This window comes from Chrysoperla carnea (assembly GCF_905475395.1).
Source record: "Chrysoperla carnea chromosome X unlocalized genomic scaffold, inChrCarn1.1 SUPER_X_unloc_43, whole genome shotgun sequence".
Lineage (NCBI taxonomy): Eukaryota > Metazoa > Arthropoda > Insecta > Neuroptera > Chrysopidae > Chrysoperla > Chrysoperla carnea.
Genome location: NW_025408171.1, coordinates 22501 through 32500, shown reverse-complemented (window position 1 = coordinate 32500; position 10000 = coordinate 22501). Strand labels below are relative to the sequence as shown.

Sequence of the window (10000 nt, the reverse complement as noted above, 5' to 3'; positions counted from 1 at the left end):
AAGCAATTTATGCATAACAGGTTGCTAGCCAAATATAAACTTAATGAAGTATTATGATGGACACTTACATTCGGAATTCATATATTTAAAGAAATAATTTTGATTATTCAGATTCTATTAATATTAGCTATTGTAAATAATATTAATCAAATGAAAAGTTTTTAAATTGTTAGGATGTATTTAGCAAGTTATGCTTTCCATACATAAAATAAAAATATATTATGTATAAATAATATTAGTGCTTGTAAAAGGATTAAGATTAATAAAACTAGATATATACTCTTAATACAATAAAAAGTAATAATTTAAAAGAATGTAAAAATATTTATTTAGCTGATAAATTTAAAATGGATAATAAATTTTAAATTTTTATTAACTCTTATTTATTATATAATATTTATTTGTAATCCTTATGCAAAATAATATATGACTTGAACAACGTACATGGGGGCGTGTATACAATTAATAAATTTAGGTAGAGAAATATATTTTGAATCAATAATTTATAAGTTCACAACAGAATAGTCAGATTTTTATTGTCTATTAAATATTTTTTAGCGAATAACTATTATGTATTACTAGAATATAATAATAATTTTTTTTTTTTTTTTTTTTTTTATGTTACTTGAATGGTGTATACGTTTACACGGTGAATGTAAAATCAATTAATCAATTTATATAGAAAAATATATTATGAATTAATTATAAATAAGTTCCAATAAAATAGCCTGATTCCCATTGTGTATTGAAATTTTTTTTTAACCAATTAACTATTAATGTGAATTTGTACAATAAAAATTTTGTATTAATTCTGTAAATTATTATATATATTTGCATTATACAGTATTTAGAAGCATTTAAATGGATAAAAATTTTTTAGAAAATCTACATATGTATCACATGTATTATACCGGTGCCCTGTCGCAATATAACATGTACGATTTGTATATAAAATAAAATGAAATTTTTTCCCTAAAATTTTTTAATGAATCCCGAAAAATTCTATATATTTTACCTTTATATAGTATTTAGGACTATTTAAAAGGATAAAATTTTTTTAGAAAATCTACATATGTATCACATGTATTATACCGGTACCCTGTCGCAATATAACATGTACGATTTGTATATAAAATAAAATGAAATTTTTTCCCTAAAATTTTTTAATGAATCCCGAAAAATTCTATATATTTTACCTTTATATAGTATTTAGGACTATTTAAAAGGATAAAATTTTTTTCGAAAATCTACATATGTATCACATGTATTATACCGGTACCCTGTCGCAATATAACATGTACGATTTGTATATAAAATAAAATGAAATTTTTTCCCTAAAATTTTTTAATGAATCCCGAAAAATTCTATATATTTCACCTTTATATAGTATTTAGGACTATTTAAAAGGATAAAATTTTTTCGAAAATCTACATATGTATCACATGTATTATACCGGTACCCTGTCGCAATATAACATGTACGATTTGTATATAAAATAAAATGAAATTTTTTCCCTAAAATTTTTTAATGAATCCCGAAAAATTCTATATATTTTACCTTTATATAGTATTTAGGACCATTTAAAAGGATAAAAATTTTTTCGAAAATCTACATATGTATCACATGTATTATACCGGTACCCTGTCGCAATATAACATGTACGATTTGTATATAAAAAAAAAATATACATTTTTTTCTAAAAATTTGCATTAATTCCAAAAATTTTTTAATAATTTATTATAATTATTAATGTTTATTGAATAATTTATTATAATGCATAAATTTCATTTAATAAAATATGATAAAAGCAAAAAAAAATTTTTTTGGTCCCAAAATAAAAATTTTTAGCTGAAAAAAATTTTTTTTTTAAAATTTTTTTCTTTAAATTTTGATTATTCTGTAAAGTTTATGATGTTTAAAGCCATTTTAAACATTATCATATTTTGAGTTTGAAGCACCGGGTGTAATGTCTTAATATATATGATGGATAGTGCGTGTAAGTTAATGAGATGAATGTATATCTATGTATAACAGTGTATTAGTGGTATTACGTTCAGCAGTCTCACACATATGATATAGTATGGTATAGTATAAGTTGTTTATTTTTCATACTGTCCGTGTATCATTCAACAAAGGTGGTGTAGAGTTGTATATGGCTTGGTATGACGTTGTTGCAATTCTATGGACACTATGATATTACGGATGCACAGATAGAGGAATAACACTTATCGTATATGTATCATTTATGTATGTTGACTGTGTAATGAATACTAAATATAATAAAATAATACACTTTTTAATAGAATAACATTTGTTTCATGTTTTAGTATGATATTAAATGGTATAGAATAGGTTGTTTATTTTTCATACTGTCCGTGTATCATTCAACAAAGGTGGTGTAGAGTTGTATATGGCTTGGTATGACGTCGTTGCAATTCTATGGACACTATGATATTACGGAATAACAGAAAGAGGAATAAAACTTATTGTATATGTATCATTTATAACGTACTTTTATGTTGACAAGAATGAATGTATATCTATATGAAATAGTGTATTTTGTGGTATTATGTTCAACAGTCTTACATATATGATATAGTATGATATAGTATAATTTGTTTATTTTTCATACTCTAAGTGTATCATTCAACAAAGGTGGTGTAGAGTTGTATATGGCTTGGTATGACGTCGTTGCAATTCTATGGACACCAAGATATCACGAAAAAACAGAAAGAAAAATAACAATTATCGTATATGTATCATCTATATTATTATTGTATTTTGACTATGTAATGAATGCCAAATTTAAAAATATACACTTTCTTAATAGAATAACATTTATTTTAGTATAATATAAAATGATATTGAATATGTTGTTTAATTTTCATACTGTTCGTGTATCATTCAACAAAGGTGGTGTAGGTATGTATATGGCTTGGTATGACGCTTTTGCATGTCTATGGACACCATGATATTACGAAAAAACAGAAGAAGAATAACACTTTTCAAATATGTATCATTTATATATTTTATTAACATGAACGCAAAATATACAAAATTATATATATATATACTCAAAATATTCTGGATGGTAATCAGTTTGGTTTATTTTGATATTTAATATTGTATTTTGGTTTTTTTGCTAGTAATGTTTCGAATATGTATATGCTGTTATTATTTTTTAGGTGTACATGTATTAAATTGTTATCAATTATTTAATGTATGTATACAAAATAATAGCAAAAACATTTTCAATTATTATATAAAAATTTTTTTTTTTACACATGCATATTTATTAATATATGAAATTTTATCTCAGTTTTAATAAATATGTATTGAAATGAATAATAATACAATCTTATATATATTGATAATAGTCTGGATGGTAATCAGTTTGGATTATTTTGATATTAAATATTGTATTATTATTTTTGTAAAAAAATTAATGAGAATTTTGTAAAAAAACCTCTATATGTATATCTTTTTATATCAATATTTAAAAAAAAAATTTTTTTTTATTAAATTATTGATTATAAATAGAATAACATATAAATTTTTTTGTCAAAGCAAGTTCATGGGTTATAAGTTTTAAACTTTACACTCCCATATGAGCACACAATATTTATATAAAAATTATTTTTATAAATAATATTACATTGACTCACCTCATACCAAGCGAGAATATTAAGTGTTATTATAACGTTTTTTATTTAAAATTAACTTTTTAAATAAAATTAAAAAATAAATGACGCTTTCAATCTAGCGACGAGTATGAGAAAATGTTTGAAATATTTTAAGACCCATTTGGTGATGGTCTGACAAAAATCATAATTATTTTTTTTTTTTTTTATTCAATAATATTTATTATGAATAACATGTTATATATTTCTTTTTGTAAAAGCAAAAAAATTATATAAATGACATAATAAAATATATATTTGAAAAAAAAAAAAAATTAATAATAATATATATATCTCATATGTTTTTTCTATTAATTTTAAAACAATAGAGATATAAAAAAAAAAAAAATTTATATCAGTAATGGGTGAGACCATCTGATATTTAAAATGAAATTGTAATAATATTATTATATATTAATAATTATTGTATGAAAATTTTTTTTCTTATAATAAGAAAACAAAAATATCATGTATATTATTATATATTTAATATTATAAATACAAATAGTTCCCTGGTTGATCCTGCCAGTAGTCATATGCTTGTCTCAAAGATTAAGCCATGCATGTCTCAGTACAAGCCAAATTAAGGTGAAACCGCGAAAGGCTCATTATATCAGTTATGGTTCCTTAGATCGTACCCACATTTACTTGGATAACTGTGGTAATTCTAGAGCTAATACATGCAAACAGAGTTCCGACCAGAGATGGAAGGAATGCTTTTATTAGATCAAAACCAATCGGTGTAAATTTTAATTTGCATCGTTTAATTTGGTGACTCTGAATAACTTTAAGCTGATCGCACGGTCTCGTACCGGCGACGCATCTTTCAAATGTCTGCCTTATCAACTGTCGATGGTAGGTTCTGCGCCTACCATGGTTGTAACGGGTAACGGGGAATCAGGGTTCGATTCCGGAGAGGGAGCCTGAGAAACGGCTACCACATCCAAGGAAGGCAGCAGGCGCGCAAATTACCCACTCCCGGCACGGGGAGGTAGTGACGAAAAATAACGATACGGGACTCATCCGAGGCCCCGTAATCGGAATGAGTACACTTTAAATCCTTTAACGAGGATCCATTGGAGGGCAAGTCTGGTGCCAGCAGCCGCGGTAATTCCAGCTCCAATAGCGTATATTAAAGTTGTTGCGGTTAAAAAGCTCGTAGTCGAATCTGTGTCCTACACTGTTGGTTCAATGCTCGCATTGTTTAACTAGCATGTTATGTGGGACGTCCTACCGGTGGGTGGTACAGATTATGTATAAAGTATATTTTAGTGTTATTATTTATTTAATGCATTATATATATTTTTATTATGTAATTTGTCGTAAGTGTTTAACCGTTAAGAGCGGTGGCAGCCCCCAATTGCAATCCCGTCGCGGTGCTCTTAATTGAGTGTCGAGGTGGGCCGGTACGTTTACTTTGAACAAATTAGAGTGCTAAGGCAGGCTCAAATTTTGCCTGAATATTGTGTGCATGGAATAATGGAATAGGACCTCGGTTCTATTTTGTTGGTTTTCGGAACTCCGAGGTAATGATTAATACGGACAGATGGGGGCATTCGTATTGCGACGTTAGAGGTGAAATTCTTGGATCGTCGCAAGACGGACAGAAGCGAAAGCATTTGCCAAAAATGTTTTGATTGATCAAGAACGAAAGTTAGAGGTTCGAAGGCGATCAGATACCGCCCTAGTTCTAACCATAAACGATGCCAGCTAGCGATCCGCCGAAGTTCCTCCGATGACTCGGCGGGCAGCTTCCGGGAAACCAAAGCTTTTGGGTTCCGGGGGAAGTATGGTTGCAAAGCTGAAACTTAAAGGAATTGACGGAAGGGCACCACCAGGAGTGGAGCCTGCGGCTTAATTTGACTCAACACGGGAAACCTCACCAGGCCCGGACACCGGAAGGATTGACAGATTGAGAGCTCTTTCTTGATTCGGTGGGTGGTGGTGCATGGCCGTTCTTAGTTGGTGGAGCGATTTGTCTGGTTAATTCCGATAACGAACGAGACTCTAGCCTGCTAAATAGACGTACTTTACCGGCATCTCAAGGCCCATCGGCTGTTTGTTTCCCATTTCATTCATTTTCATGTGTGTTATGTATTGTATTTATATATGCATGTATTTTTGAGATTTAACGATCAAGATTATATTTTGTATATATTGTGCTTTATGTTGCATATGTTATGGTGTATGGGTACGCAGTTTTTTGATGTGGTTTTTACTGCCGGCGTACAAATAATTCTTCTTAGAGGGACAGGCGGCATTCTAGCCGCACGAGATTGAGCAATAACAGGTCTGTGATGCCCTTAGATGTTCTGGGCCGCACGCGCGCTACACTGAAGGAATCAGCGTGTCCTCCCAGGCCGAAAGGTCCGGGTAACCCGCTGAACCTCCTTCGTGCTAGGGATTGGGGCTTGCAATTGTTCCCCATGAACGAGGAATTCCCAGTAAGCGCGAGTCATAAGCTCGCGTTGATTACGTCCCTGCCCTTTGTACACACCGCCCGTCGCTACTACCGATTGAATGATTTAGTGAGGTCTTCGGACTGGTACGCGGCAATATTTCTGATATTGCCGATGTTGCTGGGAAGATGACCAAACTTGATCATTTAGAGGAAGTAAAAGTCGTAACAAGGTTTCCGTAGGTGAACCTGCGGAAGGATCATTAACGATATATATAAAATATATTTATTTATATTTTTTGTATTGTTTTTAAATATTCCAAAAAATAAAAATATTATTGATAAGAAATATTTTTTTTAACAAAATTACATATTAATATGTTATTTTGTTAAAAATATATAATAGTAATTATGTGTTAAAAGAGATTTATTTTGGTTATGATATCATATTAAAGTAATACGCCAAACTTTTTTTATACACATAATATATCTATACATATAATATAGAGAATATTATATAAATATTAATAATATATTTGTTACATATAAAATATTTTTATATTCAATATTATTATTATTATTAAACAATAATTATTAATAAAATCTATAAATAATTTCTCTTATAAAAAAGTGAAATTAAAAATAGAATATATTGAAATTATTTGTTTATATGTATATAATCTCTATTAAGAAAAATAAAATAAGATTATAATTGATATAATCTATATTTTTATTTTTCTATGTTATATAATAAAAATAAAGAAAACACAAGATAAAATTTTTTTAAAGAATAAAATTTATTTCAAATTTAAATTTCTTTATGTTTTGTCTTGATATTTCTTTTTTTTTATTAAAAGTTATTATGTTAAAAAACAAACCCATTTGTTTTGTACCATATTAATATTATATATATTTTTATGTAGAAAATAATTTATAAAAAAAAAATAAATACATTTCTATAAAATATACCAAATATTAATTATTATATCTAGCTAGCACTAACAAAAATATCAAAAATGTTATGTATATATTTATTAATACCATAATATCTTTAATTTATATATATATATATTTAAAATAAAATATATAATTTATATTCTAGAAAAATTTTTTTATTTTAAAAGAATTTATAAAGATATATAAATTAATAATTTTATTTTTTATATTAAAAATAAAGATTATTATTAATAATAATACTTACATTTAAAATTTAAAAAGATTACCCTGGACGGTGGATCACTTGGCTCGTGGGTCGATGAAGAACGCAGCTAATTGCGCGTCAACTTGTGAACTGCAGGACACATGAACATTGACATTTCGAACGCACATTGCGGTCCTTGGATACTGTTCCCGGACCACATCTGGCTGAGGGTCGTATACATTATATTAATATAATAAAAGATTATTTTACATAAAATTTTTTTTATGAAAAAGAAATTTATCAATAATTAAAAAAGAAAATTTATTTTTTCATATTTAATTAAATTGATAAATAAAATTTTTATAAAAGAAATGTAAAATTATTTATATATGAATGTTTTACGCCAAATATAAGAAAAAAATAAATATAAAATGTTTTTAATAGCATTTAAAATTTATATATTTTTTATTATTTGTCGACATTTTTAAATTAATATATCAATATTATTTTTTATCATTTATATATAATATTATAAAACTTTATGTTAATAATAATATTAATAATAAATGATATTAATAATATATTTTTAAAATATTAAATAAAGAAGAATAAACAAAAATATTATATATTAATATTTTGTTATGGAATATTTTATTTGTAATAAAATTTTCAATATACTCGAAAAAAATTAATATATATAATTATTTATTTTTTATTTTCTTCTCTTTAGATAAATATAAAAATAATATTATATAATAATATTAAAAAAATTTGAGTATGAATAATTAAGAAAATTGTTTACTTATAAAATATAACAAAAACATAATATATAAAAAAAATTTTTGTTTTAATACTTCTAAAAACTTTTACGACCTCAGAGTAGGTGAGATTACCCGCTGAATTTAAGCATATTATTAAGCGGAGGAAAAGAAACTAACTAGGATTCCCTTAGTAGCGGCGAGCGAACAGGGATAAGCCCAGCACTGAACCCCGTGGCTGATAAACAGACACTTGGGGAATGTAGTGTTTAGGAAGATTCAATATAAACCTATTGTTATATAATACATCCAAGTCCATCTTGAATGGGGCCATATACCCATAGAGGGTGCCAGGCCCGTAGTGATTATTATTGATGATAGGTGAATCTTTCCTTAGAGTCGGGTTGCTTGAGAGTGCAGCTCTAAGTGGGTGGTAAACTCCATCTAAGGCTAAATATTACCACGAGACCGATAGCGAACAAGTACCGTGAGGGAAAGTTGAAAAGAACTTTGAAGAGAGAGTTAAAGAGTACGTAAAACCGTTCAGGGGTAAACCTGAGAAACCCGAAAGGTCGAAAGATGAGATTCATTTACTTTTTATCGTTAATCAACCAATTTGTACTAGCATGTGACAAAAATTTTTATTAGGAATTTATTTTTAGTAAAAATATATGCACTGCTGTATATTGTTAATTGTATGATAACGAGGTATGCACTTCTCATCTTGTAGGACGTTGCGACCCATTAAATATTAATCTATAGGCATTGGTGCGTTGATTAATGTACAATATTATTTTTTGATAATATTTTGTGTATGTTAAACGCCTATGTTTCTTGATTAATTGTTTGATGGTATTAATTATAAATTGATATTGAGTCGCGTTATTAACGCGTTCAGATCCACCACGAGTATAAATAGGTTTTTTTATTAAAACATATTATATATACGGATTTTATGCCGTTATATGATACTATTTAACTGTCAGTAGGTGTATGATAATGAACTGGCTCATTTTTTTTTATTAAAAATTTATCTGTCAGCGACGATATAGCTTTGGGTACTTTCAGGACCCGTCTTGAAACACGGACCAAGGAGTCTAGCATGTACGCAAGTCATTGGGAATAAAATATTTTTTCATCGAAATATTTATAAATTTTATGAAACCCAAAGGCACAATGAAAGTAAATATTATTTATATTTTTTTATAAATGATAAAAGGAGGATATATTTATATTATGTATTAAATATCGCACTCCTAGGGCGTCTTATATTATTATAATTTAGTTTTCGGATTATATTATAATAGAGGCGCACCTAGAGCGTACACGCTGGGACCCGAAAGATGGTGAACTATGCCTGGTCAGGATGAAGTCAGGGGAAACCCTGATGGAGGTCCGTAGCGATTCTGACGTGCAAATCGATCGTCGGAACTGGGTATAGGGGCGAAAGACTAATCGAACCATCTAGTAGCTGGTTCCCTCCGAAGTTTCCCTCAGGATAGCTGGCGTTCATTATATAAGAGTCTCATCCGGTAAAGCGAATGATTAGAGGCCTTGGGGCCGAAACGACCTCAACCTATTCTCAAACTTTAAATGGGTGAGATCTCTAGCTTGCTTAAAAACATTATTTATAATGTGAAGCTATGAGAATATATTTTTTATATATGGATCAGAGTGCCAAGTGGGCCACTTTTGGTAAGCAGAACTGGCGCTGTGGGATGAACCAAACGTAGAGTTAAAGCGCCAAAATTGACGCTTATGGGATACCATGAAAGGCGTTGGTTGCTTAAGACAGCAGGACGGTGGCCATGGAAGTCGGAATCCGCTAAGGAGTGTGTAACAACTCACCTGCCGAAGCAACTAGCCCTGAAAATGGATGGCGCTGAAGCGTCATGCTTATACTCTACCGTTAGTTGGTATTTTCGATAAAAGATTTATCTTTTATCATGAAACCCTAACGAGTAGGAGGGTCGCGGTGGTGTGCGCGGAAGGATTGGCCGTGAGGCCATCTGGAGCCGCCATC

The 10000-nt window shown here is 28.8% G+C and overlaps 3 non-coding genes across 3 annotated transcripts in view; all 3 read left to right on the top strand.

The window, feature by feature from the left end:
• The first annotated feature begins 4189 nt into the window (after positions 1 to 4189).
• LOC123304358 lies at positions 4190 to 6344 on the top strand. The gene has a single exon (XR_006536385.1). It is a non-coding gene; the product is annotated as a small subunit ribosomal RNA (ribosomal RNA).
• Positions 6345 to 7298: 954 nt separating this feature from the next.
• On the top strand, positions 7299 to 7453 carry LOC123304362. Its single transcript, XR_006536389.1, has one exon. It is a non-coding gene; the product is annotated as a 5.8S ribosomal RNA (ribosomal RNA).
• Positions 7454 to 8088: 635 nt separating this feature from the next.
• Positions 8089 to 10000, top strand: part of LOC123304361 — a 4576-nt gene continuing 2664 nt past the window's right edge. Inside the window, exon 1 of the ribosomal RNA XR_006536388.1 lies at positions 8089 to 10000. This exon is cut by the window's right edge and continues 2664 nt beyond it. This is a non-coding gene — a ribosomal RNA (large subunit ribosomal RNA).